Source organism: Miscanthus floridulus, chromosome 1 (assembly GCF_019320115.1).
Source record: "Miscanthus floridulus cultivar M001 chromosome 1, ASM1932011v1, whole genome shotgun sequence".
NCBI lineage: Eukaryota > Viridiplantae > Streptophyta > Magnoliopsida > Poales > Poaceae > Miscanthus > Miscanthus floridulus.
Window position 1 is genome coordinate 23,209,055 of NC_089580.1, and position 15,689 is coordinate 23,224,743.

The following is a 15,689-nucleotide window of genomic DNA, read 5'->3' on the forward strand; positions in this document are numbered from 1 at the left end:
TGATGTAGCGATGTGTTAAGCATCAACAACCGCTGTAGTCTCTCAAGGAGAACCGCCCGGTGCCGTCGGGCCCGGCGTTGCCGGCGCCGGCGTGCTGCAGGCCCAGCGTCAGCGACACGTCGCCGGCGGCCGCGCCTGCAGCCGCAGCGGGCCCGTACCGCACCCTCACCCCGGGCTCGAACCGCCCGTACAAGTCGTCCGCGCCACCGCCCACGTGCGCGCCGCCGCCGAGGAGCTCCACCGGGTCGATCCCGACGAACGCCGCGTCCGCAGCCGAGGGACCCGCGGCGCCCGGGTCGGGCTTGTGGGGCATCATCACCCGGCGGGCACCGTGCCGTGCTGCTGTTGCTGTTGCGGGAGCAGCGCTCCGCCGGTGGTGGTCGGGGAGTGCGAGCCGTCGGCGCCGGAGGGGTCGTTGCCGGACTCGGGGCCGCCCCCGCCGCCGGCCGAGGAGCCCTCGAGCTCCCTGCACTCCTGCTGATACATCTCCTCGATCATGGGCTTCCATAGCCGGACACGGGCGTTGATGAACCAGTTGGAGACCTGGAGTTGATCCAAAGGAAAGCAAACAAATTATTGCAGGGACAGGGCCAAGGGGTCCACGCACGGCCTGTGGGGCTGTGTGGGATGTGGAGCCATGCGTGCATGCATGCGTGTATTCTGCAGGGACGTATAGGTAGGGCTTGGTAGCTTATCTAACTAGCTACTAGCTATACCCGGTTCTCACTGTCATGTTTCAGTTTTATGAAGTCATTGTCTTGTTTCATTTGTGTTCCAATGTTTTGGATCTAGTTATTTTTTTTGTAATATAGCAATAGACCTGCCTTGTTTTGAATTCTAAGCATGCACATGTACGTGTCTCTGTTTCTTTACATGTCGTATTAGTTTTGTCCTAAGTAAAAAAATTCTATCTTTGACCATCTTGTATAGGTTAACAACGTAAGGTTTATGCTTTTAGATTCATTATGAGAAAAATATTTTCATAATATAGAGTTTACATGTTGCGAAACTACATGGTTTTTTTTAAACTGATGGTCAAATTTAGGAGTGTTTGACTTATGATAAATCTAATATGACATGTAAAAAAAAAAGGGAGTAGTACAGACTAATAATGAGAGTAATTTGGTCTGGCCATATAATACTAGCTACCATGCGTACATGTGTGTATATGTTTACACTCTTACTTTCTTCATTTTTACATTTCATGAAATTTTTACTTGAGAATCCCTATAGTGCAGTTTGTTGTTCAAGATGCCATTTACCATAGTTTTGACTGTGTTTTTACACGTGTGCACTGATAGCAGTAAATTAGTAATGATGCTAAAATTCAAGGAACCGAATCGCACATGCATGGGATGGTCCTTCGGATAAAAATGGTCTCAACACTTTTAGAACTTTTAAAACAATATATGTTGATTGCATGCAGTAGTTGATCATTTTGATTTTTGCGGTTAAGCCACTGGAAAAAGAAGAACCATTAAATTATACGTGCAATTACTTAAAATACAGAAAAATACCATAACATTTAGTTGTTTTAGCTGTTTTCTTCTTCATTCTCATGCAACTTAGCAAATGTTATGAGCTATATGTACTTTGAAGCGCGATATTTGTTATATTGAGTAATGTTTTCTATTTATTGTATATGTGTTGTCCAATTATGATTTTGTAATGGTAGGTAATATTACAATGTCATTGTAAAAATAATTTGCTCTGAGTTTGGTCTTATTATTATGCTTAGGCATAAATAGATGGTGGGGAGCACATGACATGGAATATTCAGGAGGTAAGTCCATATAGTACGAAATGGTAGCCAAACCTCCATAAGGACAATAATTTACAGCATGCATTATTAGTTGATTTCATTTTTTGGTTTATAAATGCACATAATAAGGATAGTGAAAATCAAGTTAACTAATTCAGGTGTGAAATTTCTTAGCTCAACTTAGACAACGCCTTCAAATTCAAATTCACACAAAAAAAGGAATTCATCTCTTGATTTTAATGTCACGAAATTATGTAGCACTCTTTACAAAATCTAGGAATTATATTGGTGATTGAAAAAGTATGAACAAAGGACCCATTACCACAATAGACAATACAATAGTTATAAAATTATAACAAATGCAACTATATATGTTATTAGCTGTAGCATTATAATATATGCCTCCATGCATGAAGAAACTATATTTGTAATAATTAACTATGTATCTTACACATTGATTCTGTGTGTAAAAAAATTAATGAGTTGCACCCGACAAGATTCATATGATGTAGTGGAAGCATATAGTTTTTGTAGAACCTCATCTAGTAAGTGAAACTCTTTGTTATTTTTGTAATGCAATTTTTTCCTATATATACTAAAATTATTTGAAAATATAAAATTTTGAATGGGTGTACATGCATGACCAAGGGCGAATATGCACACATTGGAAGACAACGACAACGTTTATCTTGCTTCAAGATGAAGGCATGCATATAGTTGGTTACATGAAAAAGGTGTCATTATTATTAGTTGATCATCAGTTAAATGCTTTGCTGGTAGTATATATATTTGTAAATGATGCGAACAATGTTGATGCGATCAAAGCTAGCACCTTGAAACTACGTTAAAATCTACTGAGAAAGTTAGACCAAATGATGAATTTAATATGAAAAAAATCTATCTATATGGACCAAGTAGGTTAAGTGGTCAATTACTAGCTCCTTAAACAAGTTAGTAGCAGATCAGAACTTGGAATAAACGATGTACCAACTGGTTGTACAGAATTGTGGCACACACAACGGTGCAACCGAGGGTGATACTTATTAACTTCTTCCAAGAAAAAGCGCCACTTTTGACAACATGTGAAGGTTCAGTCAACATTGTACCACATTAAGCATAACAGCATATATCGTATATAGCTAGGTAGGGTCGTTTAGATATTTTGGAATCACAGAATAGTCGCCATCATGTAGTAGAAAGCAAGAAGCTACTTAATTTCCCACATGGTTATATATATATATATATATATAATAATATATTTATATATATATTATATATATATATATATATATATATATATTATATATATATATATATATATATATAGAACTACTATCCTGTAGCTGGCTACAGAATAACTTATTCTGTAGCCACTTTGAGTTATGATAATTACTATGTTAATTTACGAGATTATAGTAACTCCTTACTAAGTGGTTTAATATAACGTTATGGTAAATATCCCCATGTATTATAGTAACCCAACTATCGTAAATATGTATTGACATTATGGTAAATTAGTATATAAAATTATAGTAAATGGAGGTGGCTACAGAATAACTTTTTTGTAGCCGGCTACTGAATAGCCTCTCCCTATATATATATATTATATATATATATATATTATATATATTATATATATATATATATATATATTATATAACTGGTTGGTGGATCCAGAATTCTTTTTCACGAGGATGATATCAATCTAAGATATAGAAAGGATAAGTATAGGTAGCAGTGGGCCACAATGTAGTATGTGTATTATTGGACCCCTACATCCTGTTCGCTTGATCGTATCAGTCATGATATAGTGTTTTTCTCTCACAGCAAAACAGCATCATCCGGCTTATAAGCCATAGAGAAACGATCAACCGAACAGGGTGATAATATATGAGCCAGCTATCGATCAGTACAAACTTAAATTAATGTCAGGCAATCACGGCCGGTGTGCATAGATTTCACCTACGATGCCAGGAAAGGATAAAGGGACAAGGGGAGGTGAAGAGGGACCCAGTTTGCGTTGTCACATTGGGCAAGAGCAGAGAAGGAAATGTTTCTATGATGCGGCCATCGATTGATAATGACCCAGTGCCCTGAAGTTGGTAGACATATGGGGCACTTGTGCAGGGACCACGTAAGTGCATGCAGGAAATAAACAAAAGAGACCAAAGAGAGAGACGAACTGATGAAGGTTAAAAAAAAAAAAAGCATCCATAAACCGAGCTGAGTTCAGTCCAATGCATGCCATCATGCATGCTAATATAAATATGTGGGCACGCACGCGCCATTTTAGCAGTTTCCTACATATAGCAATTTAAGTCGAGTTCTCCATATATTAAGTTCAGTTTTCTACTTATTTACATATGCTCAATACCTACAGACTACGATAGGTATATATGCATGCATATATTAGTAAGTGTCTAGAAACTATCTTAAAATGATTTGACCCTCTTGTGAATTTCATAAATTTAGTGTTTATGTCGAGGTGCTGAGGTTATCGACTCGATCTCAGCTTATTAACTAATTTTCCAATATTCTATCATATGGCCAAACAGCTGGTGTATGTATCTCCAGATGTTGAGAAGTTGCTATAAAATTAGGAGTTTGTTTATATATATAATTGTATTAAGTTTTATCATGGTTGGTTGCTATCTTTTATTATTGAATACTTGTAAGTAAAAACTCATTTAATCTATAACATATATATACTCCGTATAAGAGATGCTATGTCCTTAAGCATGCATGAGTTGTGTAGCAATCCTGGAGGACAACATATACTACATTCAGCGTAAGTATTTTAGTGGTCATATTGAGTATAGTGTCAGTTTCTATTTACCTCGGGGACAGGCTATCTATTCATAATAGGACAATGCAGACGGCCATGCTGAGTCGATGCCAAAAAGAAGCGCATCCAAATCAGCAAAAACAAAGAGCATAAAAAAACAGGCAAAGCTGCCACGCTCAACAGTAGGCGATAGATATGCAATCCATGCATGCATGCGTACGGTACATGTATCAGCAACGAGCTAGCTAGCCGATGAAATAGCTCTGACTCCACACTGTACATGGGTGGTGCAAGCGTACAGACCTGGTTCCTGGACAGCCCGGTCTGCCTCGCCAACAGGTGCTTATCGGCGTCGCTCGGGTACCTGCAGAGACGGCACGAGAAAACAACCATGCACACCCATGAGAATCATATATACTCGTATATTCCCATACGACGCCACACATACTGTAGAAAAGGACCCGTGTTAAGGCTGCCGCGTACGTACGTGCTGGCACTGGCAGCACACTATTCTGCCTAGCTGAGCTGAGCTGCGGCCTGCGGCTGACTGCACGCAGCCTGCAGCAAGCGCATGCAGCAGCAGAAGCCGCAGGAACAGCGCGCACCACTGCGTGCGACGTGCTAAGCACTATTCACCAATCATATACCCATTATATATGATGATCATATGTACTCCGTATGGACGAGCACCGATAACCATGCGCGCACATGTAGCAACTATAGCTAGGCCAGCCATGCACCACTCTCTGCAATCTGCATGCATGCAGATGCAGCGCCAGGAGCCAAGGGAAAACGGCCGATTCCGAGGCCGATATATTCCCCCTCTGGTGCTTTGATCTCTCGCGGGCGGCAATGGCAGCATGATAACGGGATCAGATGGATCAGATGGTGGCACGGTGGAAGCAAAAGGAGGTCGGCTCATCGGCCGGCGAGCGGCGGCTACTACCCGCCCATGCCGGTTGTTGCAGCAGGCGGCAGCAGCTCGGCCGGGTCGCGGCGGCCAGGCCCGTGCCGTTCATGCGTGCAGCAGAACGCGCGTAGCTTTTGCATGCCCGCGCGAACGGAAGAGCAGCAGCAGCCGTCCCTTTCTCTAGCGGCGGGCGGTCCGGACTCCGGAGTCCGGAGGAGGCTGAGAGCAGAGAGCTCCTGCCGCTGCCGGCCGGCCTGACACTGATTGACCGCAGTAAAACCAGAAAAAAGGTAAATTTCTGCAATGATGGGAAAGTTAAACCCGGGGGGGGGGGGGGGGGGGGGGGGGTTGGGGGGCAAAAGGGAAGGAATATACACAGGCGCACAGTCCCCGGCATGCATGGCTGCTGCGGCCTGTTTTTTAGCGTGGATCTCAAAAAAATTACTGCTTTTGCTAAAGCGCAGCAGCGAACCAGCAGCCAGACTATAGGAGGCCGCGGGGGCAGGGAAAAGCAAAGCAGAAGCTGCCCGTGATGAGTAGCAGGAGGAGCGCTGCATCCTGCATGATCTCCCGCCACGGCATCGATCATCGCCAGCAGCAGCTGATCCCGTGCAAGCATGCATGCATGTCATGCAGATGACATATCGAGCGAGAAGAGAAGACAGGAGAAGGAAGGAATTGACTATTGAGAGAAAGTGATGATGACGACGTACGGGTGGAGGAAGTGCTCGAAGAGCCAGGAGCGGAGGATGTTGACGGAGCGCTCGGGGAGGCCGCGCTGGGGCCTCCAGGCCTCCTGCTCCATCATCCCCATGTGGTGGAAGGCGCGCTGCTGCCGGAGGCTCTGGTCGATGGCGCGCAGCGGGGTCTCGCCCTTGGTGATCCCGGAGCTGGTGCCGGCGTCCTTCTCCCCCAGCAGCTCGCACGTGCTCCGCAGCTGCGCCGCGATGGCGTCCTTAGGCACCGGAAGTGCCGCGACATGGCCTTCTGCGCCAGCGCCGTGTACGGCGTCGCCGCGCCGAACCCCATCACCGAGTCGAAGAAGTTCACCACCATCTGCATCTGGTCGCAGTAGTGGTTGTACCGACGGTCCACCTGATAATCATCGTGCATGCATGCATATCGAAGAAATTGTTATTAGTTGTTGCATCATCCATCAAATAATTTAGTATTTACGATTCATCATCCCTAGTAAATTACACAAAGTAAATCGAAACGTGGAATATGGTGATGGAAAGGGGAAAAAATCCTACTTAGTACAAGCTAATTATGTAGCTAGCTAGTACGATCGTCGAAAGCAATGCTGATCGATCGATGGAACACAAGAAACAAAACTCGATCGGGTGGTGCAGCACGCAGTTAAGGCATGGGCATGGCGTTGCATGTGTCGCTGGCACAATTATGAGAAATGGGGAGAAGGAACAAAAGAAGCCGAGGCCCACCGGTATTTGGCAACAGCCGGGGCTTGCTAGCTGAGCCAGCCACCATACGCATCTACCAGTGTGACTTGCCTGCATGTGCCCAAGCTCTCCAGCTGGAGCTAGCGGTGGCGATCACTGAGCGAGCGACGCGAGCTCGCTCCCCTCGCTCACCAGTCAATCATGTACTAGCTGCAGCTATCAACAAGGAGTTCGTTGTGACATATAGCAGCGGCTAGCTCTCGTACTTGCTCCCTGCAGTGCCAATTGTAGCAGTGCCGGCCGAGACGACCGTAAGCTAGCTATAGCTTAGGCGAAGGCGCGAAGCTAGCTGTTCATCAGCTAGCTCGAAGCCGCTGATGCTAGCATCGATCTTGCATCATCAATAGATGCATGATTGCAGCAGCTTGCACCAACCACCGGTGTATGTATATGCAATATAGATTTTTATATACCTCCTAGTCGAACCTAATTAAGCTTGAGTCATCAAAGTACTATATGCTTATACAAAATCAAAATTAGGTAGTGACGCCGCCGCGCATAAACAATTAGTACCAGCTAGTAACATAAACTCCTATGTTAATTGAGATGTGATGACAGCAACGGGAAGAAGCAGGATAGAGTGGAGGGTGGCCGTACTTCTCTCCCCCTTGTGGGGATATGGAGAGAGAAGAAGAGGCAGGCGGATTGGCGCATGCATAAAGAAATGGAGGCGATGAATGCAGCACCAACAACCGCACAAAAAGAAATCGAGCCATATGGGGGATGGGATCGATGTTACTATGATTAGGAGATTCATATCCCTCTTGGAGTTTGTGTGGCGGCGGCGGCTCCTGCTGCACCTGCCTGCAACCTGCATGCCATTGGCGGCCACCTGCCACGTCCGGCAACAATGACTTGGCACTTGGCAGTAAAAAAAAAACAAGCTCTCCCTCGTACTCGTACTACCAGCTTTAGCTAGCTGCTTCTGCTGGATCATCGGTTGTAGTACTGCTACGTACCGGCCGGCTCTGCCCACTTCTGCCGCGGCCGCAACTACCTTTTAGAGCAAGCTAGCGCCGCCTCCGTGGCCGCGAGCCTCGTCGTCGTCGGCCGGAGCTTATTAGCTAGCTATGGCGTCAGCAAACCCATGCACCCATGCATGCAAGCTAGAGAGGAAGAAGGAAGTGGAGGGGATGGAGTTCGTGTGTGTGTGGTGGATGATGAGACAGTGGACGTGCCTCGTCAAGCATGGAGATGAGCTTGGCCTTCTTGCGCTGGTGCTCGAACCGGTCGGCGGGGGAAAGTTGAGGGGGCTCCTTGGACGCGGACGACGGCGACTGCGCGGCGCCGGAGCTGGAGGCGCCCTTATTGCTGGCGTTAGGGTTGGACGCCGAGGCCCCTAGCCCGCCCCGCGCGCCGCCCTTGATCTGCCCGCGCCCGACGCTGCAGAACTCCTCGAGGAGCTCCTGCGCCGCGCGGGTGTACTTGGAGTTGCGCAGCACGCCCGCGACGCCGGCCGGGCCGTAGCCGACGTGCAGCTGCTGCCCCAGCGCACCGACCTGGCCGTGCAATGCCATCGGCACCTGCTGCTGCTGCACCGACGGGCCACCCTGCTGTTGCTGCTGACGGTTGAAGTAGAGCACGCCGTTCCGGACCCTCAGCTCCTCGGGCATCTCCAGCTGCTTGCAGCGACGGCGACAGCGACAGGGACAGCCCCTGGCCTTCGACGATGCCGGTCCCGGCGCCGCCGAACGGGGCCCCGGCGCGCTGAAAGCCTGGAACGCCTCGTGGTGCTGCTGCACGTCCGACGGGGGCGGCGACGTCGGCGACGATCTAGACTGCTGCTGCTGCTGCTGTGGGTTCATCAGGAAGAGCTGCATCGCAGCGGCCGGGTCGGTGGCCAGGCCAGCCATGCTGCCTGCTTGCTGCTGCTTCGGGGACGACGTTTCACCTAACGAGCCCATGCTGGCCCCACCGAGGACCAAGCCAGCACGACCCGCCGCGCCGGCCCCGAACCAACCGCCGTCGCCGCCGGACAAGCCGGCCACCCCTCCGGGCCCGGCCTGCTGCTGCCGTAGCCCGAAGCGGTAGTTGGCGCTCATCTGGCTGGCCAGCAGCTCGGTGGCGGAGGGCCCCGACGGCGGTGCGGGGAAGTTGAACATCTCGGAGAGCATGTTGGAGGCCCCGGCGGCCGCCGCCGCGTGCTCGTACATGGACCCGGGGCCGCCATGCTCGTCGCCGTCGAGAGGGAGCAGGCCGTGCCCGGCGGCCGCGGCTGGGTCGAAGCCCTGCACCCTCAGCTTGTCGCGGCGGCTCTGCTGCGCCACGTGCTCGTGCTGCTGCTGGTCCTGGTGGTGGCTGGAGTCCGGGCGGTCGAAGCCATCGGAGGAGTAGCCGTAGACTCCGCTGCTGCCCTGGTGGAATCCCTGGGAGTGGGACATAGAAGTCGCGGTAGCCGCCCGGGCGGAGGCGGAGATCGCTGCGCTGCTCTTGGTGGGTTGGCTGGCGTACGTGGTGGTCTGCTGGTACGGTGGCGCCGCTATGCCCATGCCGCCGGCGCCACTGTCATCATCGTCAGCGGGATCCCGGCCACGACCTCCTCCTTCCTGCACAGGTCATGACTCATGAGCAGCAGCAACCGCAGCGCCATCGTAAGCACCGGCCAGAGGTAACCGAATTTATATAAAATAGAATCCAAAGAAGAGGATGATGAACCGGATTGCACTCTCCCAAATTAAAGCAAACAAATTAAATCGAAAGAAAGAAAGAAAAAAAGAGAACAAAATAATCCTCCTTTAAATTTAATTTCCCCAAACAAAATTCCGGCTAGCTTTGCATGTATCTGATGAACAAACAAAGAAACAACCGATCGATCGACCGGGCAAACAACGAACTGAAGAACGAAGAAGCAGGCTAGTGAGAACGAAGGAAGGAACGGCGGTGTGTCCTCGCTCCCGGCGCCGCGCGCGTTGGCTGCGGCTGCTTACCTTAACCTAAGAGGACGGAGCTAGCACATCGTTATCTGGGTGCGGGAGTGAAAGGCCTGACCAGCGGCTGCTCCTCTCCATCTCTGTCTCTCTCTCCTTGTCTCCCGAAATCTCTTTATCTCTCAATCCCTCTCTCCCTCCGCCTTCCTGTGCTGTGTGTGACTAACTCTATATTTTTTTTCCTCCCCTCTTTGTCCGGTCGGGTCGGGGCGGGAGGCGGCCGAGCACGCACAGCACAGCCTTGTGCAATCGCCTTCCGATTCTGAAAGGGGACGGCGAAGAGCGCGACGACGCGAAGGGGAGGACGGGCAAGCAGGCAGCAGCTAGTAGTAGTAGTAGTCTAGCGCGCAGCAGGGCGGGTGGCCGGTTGGTATATAAAAAAACCGAGCTCCATTTCCTCTCCTTTCGGTGCGGACTGCGGTGCTCTGCTGCTGCGGCTATTCTGCTGCTGATCCCTCCTGCCGCCGCGGCTGCTGCTGCTGCTGCTGCAGATATTGGAATTGGACGGGGGCGACTGGGCGAGCTCAATCCAGAGAGCGAGGAAGACGTCGCTGTCCCGGGCCTCCCCTAGCTGCTCTCCCTCCCCTAGTTACTATTGTTGGTGCTGGTGATGTCGTACGCTTGTTTTCATTTGTCCAACCCCCCTCTCCTTTTCATGTCTCCTTTTATTTTCTCAGTATCCTCTAATGACTTTTCAGTTAATTTTTATTTTAGGAAGAGAAACTAAACTAGTTGGTTGTTTATTAATTTTCCATGCATGCTGCCTATTGCACTGTGCTGCAGTTCGAGTCGAGCTCCTACATGTACGCACGTACACCAGCAGCCAACTAGCTCGATCGATCGCTGCTACTACTAGATACTAGTAGACGATGTGGAATGAAAGATGATGTCGATCGTGTCGAGTATTATCCAGCAGGGAGGCAGAGAAAAAAAATTGATGGAAAGCAAGTAAAGGGGGCAGGGGTCTCTGATGGGAAAAGAAAGCGATGAGGAGGCGTCCCTCTCTGCATCTTTCCATCTTTTCTTTTTCATTTCGAAATTGACCAGCACTCGGACAGCCAGCCAAGGCGCGTGAGGCCTGATGAGGAGTAGGAAATCGACCCCGGCAAATGAAATTATCCTTTTTTTCTAAAAAAAAAAAGATGATGAAACTTTTCCTGTGCTCGATCGAACCAACGCCATATGTTTACATCCCCGCCTTTATTGCGAAACCACCGAGAAAAATAATAAAAATCTCGCTCGGCCCGGCCCGGTGGTGGGTGCGACGAACCTCCTGTACTTTAAATTTTCTCTGCTTTCTGATGAAACATCTAATTAAATGGAGAAAGGAAAGGAAAGGGAAGGGAAGGAAAGCAAGCTTGCTGTTGCGCTAGCTGCTGATCCCTCTCCCAACCACGCGGCCGGGCGCGTGCGTGTGGTGTGTGAGAGAGAGCGTCGTCAGCCTAAACCTGACGACGCTGCAGCTGAACGCGTGTGCGTGTGCTGTGCAAGTGCAGGCCTAATTAATCCGTCCCAACCGCTAATCCAACCGCTTTCTCTCTTTTTATTTATTTTTCTTTACCTGCTGGCTGCTGATGATCCTGGCCTACAATTCTAGGCTTTCTTGCTGTAGCGTTAGCGCAGTGATGGTGGGGTATTATATTAAGAGAGGCGGTTGAGGGAGCTCGGTCCGTTGCGTCGCGTCTTCCCGGCCATGCGCGCGTGCAGTTGCATGGTCGTCTTGACTTTTTCTGTTTTCTCCGCCGCGCCGGAGCGGGATCGGAACAGGGGCGGTGGTCCGGCTGTTGTTCAGCTTCATCGGCGTGCCGGTGAGCCCCAGCTGCACGGAGAGAGACTGAGCGAGAGAGAGGATAAGGAGAGGATGAGGCCGGCGCCGGTGATCGAACCCCAGCCGCGGCGCCACACCACCGCCACCGTACAGGAATACAGGATCGGAGTAGACGCGGCCCTGAACCTGACGAGCGAGGGAGCTCTTAGCTTCGAGCGTGCTATCTGTGCGTACGAGTGGCGCTTTTTTTGTTTATTTAATTCGGTTGTCTCCATCTTTATCGTCGTCGGCGAGCCGGGGCCGTCGGACGGGGATCGGGCGGTGGGCGGAGCGGTGGTCCAACAGCGCGATAGCGGCCACGGGCCGGGCTTGTCGGCCGCTGGGAACGGAGAGCGGAGCGGAGGGCCGGGGAAGGCGTCCGTCCCGGTTACGATGAAAACGTTAGGGATATTTTTCGTCCGTATTTAAAACCGAATATGTTTAGAAGGGTTGAGATCTATTCGTATCTGAGTTCGGATATCTAATATCTGATACCGTATCCATATCCGAATACTCAAATTGCATATTTGTGATATTGATATCCAATCGTATCATATCCGACATAGTTGATACTATCCATATTCGAATTCGAATCCAGATAGAAATATAAAAATAAATAAAATATCAGTGATATCCGTCCGTATCTGATCCATTTTCATCCGTAGTCCCAGTGGGCAGTGGCGTCTCGATCAATTATTGGGCCGTTGTGATTTGGACTCGGCACCAACTCAATCCTAGTCTCACACAGTGATCATGTGTTATCTCCCCGTGGGGCCCGCGCGGGGAAAAGGTGCTTGGCTTCAGGTTCCGGCTATACGTACCAGCAGCACTAGAGAGCAAGTCATTGATGAACTACTCTCTCCGAATTGGCGTACTATCATTTCCAAGTCTTAAAAGACCATATATTCTTGCCTACAATTCTTCTTCTTACAATATATATTATCGACTGCTACAAAGTTATTACTGTACTTAATGAATTTAGAAAAAAAAATAGAAAAAAATAAATGTATTGATCCAAGTTCCATACAATAATTAAGGCTAGCCCCATAGAAAAAAAAAAGATTTCACGTAGGACTATTGGCTGACGTGGCATGGAATTAAAAAAGAGAGGTAAATAAAAGCTGTATAATTCTGGAGATACAATTTGGACACATTATATAAGGTTAGAAAACTTTGTTCATTGGTAGATGATGTTGACGTGCCCATTGACAACATGCATGTATGTGCGTGCTTTCTAATTAGACTTCACTATAACTCGTAACCATAGCATTTATTGTTATCTAAAAAGTTCATCTCATTATGAAAAATGGCCTAAAATAAACCCTAAATTACTTATAAGTCGTAGTACTCCTATACATATGATTCTAAATTGCCCCCCTTCTGCCATTGTTATTATAGAAAAAAAACTAATTTAAGTATTACAACGTGCAAAAAGGTACATGATATGGATGAAGAAAATAACGAGAGAGTCTATTTAATTTCTATAATAAATAAATACCAAGTTAAGCTTTTAACTAAACATATATCAAACACATGGGTTGCAAGCCCACGAAAGGGGAAATATGTAACACCCTCGGTGTTACACTATAAATCATATACTAAAATATGTCATGATCATCATGTTTATGTGTTAATGCATGTAATAGAGTATGTAGATCAATTTCGGTAACTCGAAATGATCAACTAAAATGTGAAACGAAAGTTGATTCAATAGTCATGTTATATCACTTAGGGTTTAAAACCAATTTTTATTAAGCAAAAATGCTATAGAACATATATGTGGTACTTAAATAAAGTTTGAAGTATAAACTTTGTAGATGACAATGAAATACTTGTGATCGAAAAATGATATTACTAGCTAATATTTCCAGTAGCTTAGAAATTGTAAATAGAAATCAAATTTAGCTCAAAAACTTAGAAATTTTTTAGTCTGCCAACAGTTAGACACTGCTATGTTTAGTAATTTATTGTGAGAGATTGGGTTAAGGAGTGGTGTAATGTTGTAGCTCGATTTAGTAGTTTCATGTGCCATCTTGCGCATGGTGAAGACGGTTTAGGTTTAGGAGCAACTATTTGGTCGTGTTGAGTGCTTTAAAATTCGTACGTGTCACGGTTTCGGGTTGGCTGGCCGCATGGCCGCGATCACCGCGCTCAGGCGCTCGGCATCACCGCGATGGTCGCGCATGTGCGTGCGCGTGCTGCCGCGTGCGGCCGGCCGTGGCCGCCACTAGCCTAGCCAGGTCTCGGCTGTCGCTGGTCCCACCACGCGGAGCCGCCGCCGCTACTGCTGAATGCCCCGCACGCGCCGCGACGATGCCGCTGCCGGCGCCATCAACTCGTCATCGTGTTCGCACTGCTGACCCGCCTCGCATTGTGATGCTGCCGCTACTGACGCCACTGCGACGCTATGCTACTGCCGCTTGCCTTATCCTTGTTCGCACGTGGGCTGCCCCACGCCGCCGTCCCGCCTTAATGGCGTTGCGGCCGCGCCTGCCGCGCCCCTACCTGCCTCCGCGCGCACATGGTTTGGCTGCAGTGCCGTGTAGCGGGTGCACAGACACCACCTTAAGTCCGATCGACCATATCCCGCCAAGGCGTGGATGAGCCGAACCCACTGTCGCGCCCCGTCTCTCTCTCCCTCTATTTTTCACCACCGTTGGGTCGCGTCACGGTGAGCCAGAGAGCGAGCACCCCTCATCAATTTCTCATGCTCGTGTCTCTGTCCTCACGTCTCCTCTCCAACCGACCCCACCCTACCTTGACTCACGTCACGCCGAGCTCCAATTTTGAAGCTTTGTCGCTGCCGTGCCGTTAAGGCCCGTCGTCGCCCGCGTCGTGGCCAGTCTCCACCACTTCATCCCACGCTAATTCCTCTACACTACTAGCTCGCCTTGGCTCCCTCTTTATTGTGCGCATGCTAGTCGCAACTCTAGTGTCGCCTCCTCGCCGCTAATATGGCCGTGCCTTGGCGGTGCACCGTTCACCTCACCGTGCGCACATGGCCAGCCTCGCTCGGGTCGTCTTCGACCGAGCTGGCTTCTCAATAGGGTCACTGGTGAGTTGTTGTTGCTCAATCGCTACTCCTACTGCCTTGTTGTTGTTGTGGCTCACCAGAACACCGTCGCCATTGCTACAGGGTGCCCGCCATCGTGGAGAGGTCCTTCTACGGTGTCTTGGCTCATGTAATAGCCGCCCATCGTCTCGCGTTGAACCCTAGGTGAGCGTCGACCACGTAGATAGGTTAGTGTGGGTCCAGTGTGGCCGACGTAAGTGCCAGTGCCACCGCTCGCCGCGCCGACACGCGCGGGGATGGTCGAGGGCCTTGCCGTTGTAAAGAGGAGAAGATCCGAGGGTTCTGCTGCAAAGTCGTTGACTATAGAAATAGTAACATGGACTGCGGGTTGTTTTGCTCATAGTCCAGGGGCATTTTTGCTAATGTACCAGCGCATGGGCCACACCGCGGGCCGTCTCACGTGTGTGGGCTGGCACCGCACGGGCCACACCGCGGGCCACCATGCGCTCGCGCGCGCTGCGCGCGTGTGGGCCGCGTTGGGCCAAAATTAGTTTAGCTTTTTCGTGGAAAATAGAAATAGCTTTTCATTTGTATTTCTAAGCTAAACTTTGGTAATTAATATAAAATCATGTAGGTATGCAAAAATTATGAAACCAATTTTGTTAAGTTTCTAAAATTGTGCTCTATCTGCTAGTGTATTTAGTTTATATATACTTGTCGATATCAGGAGCTATTAAATCATTTGAGAGTGCTTAATATTATTAGGTTAATTATTGTAGGAATTTTTGTGGTAGAATGGTGATAGCAAAAACCCTAAAAATTTTATAGCAGCATCGTGGTATTATTATGTGTTCACTGTAATTTTTGTAGTTTTAGAATAAACTAAACATAAGGGTAGTTAAATGCTCCTTGTTTTAAATATATATTAAATCATTAGTAGAAATAAAGATATATCCTTCAATTATAAAGCTAGGTGTTTGCTAGTTGAACCCAACAGTTTACTTGATGAAGGTGATAGTTAGCTT

General features: G+C 48.6%; 1 pseudogene; it reads right to left on the bottom strand.

Moving 5' to 3' along the window:
- Positions 1–6: 6 nt before the first annotated feature.
- LOC136455728 (BEL1-like homeodomain protein 4) lies at positions 7–10,438 on the bottom strand (annotated as a pseudogene).
- Between the last annotated feature and the right edge of the window lie 5,251 nt (positions 10,439–15,689).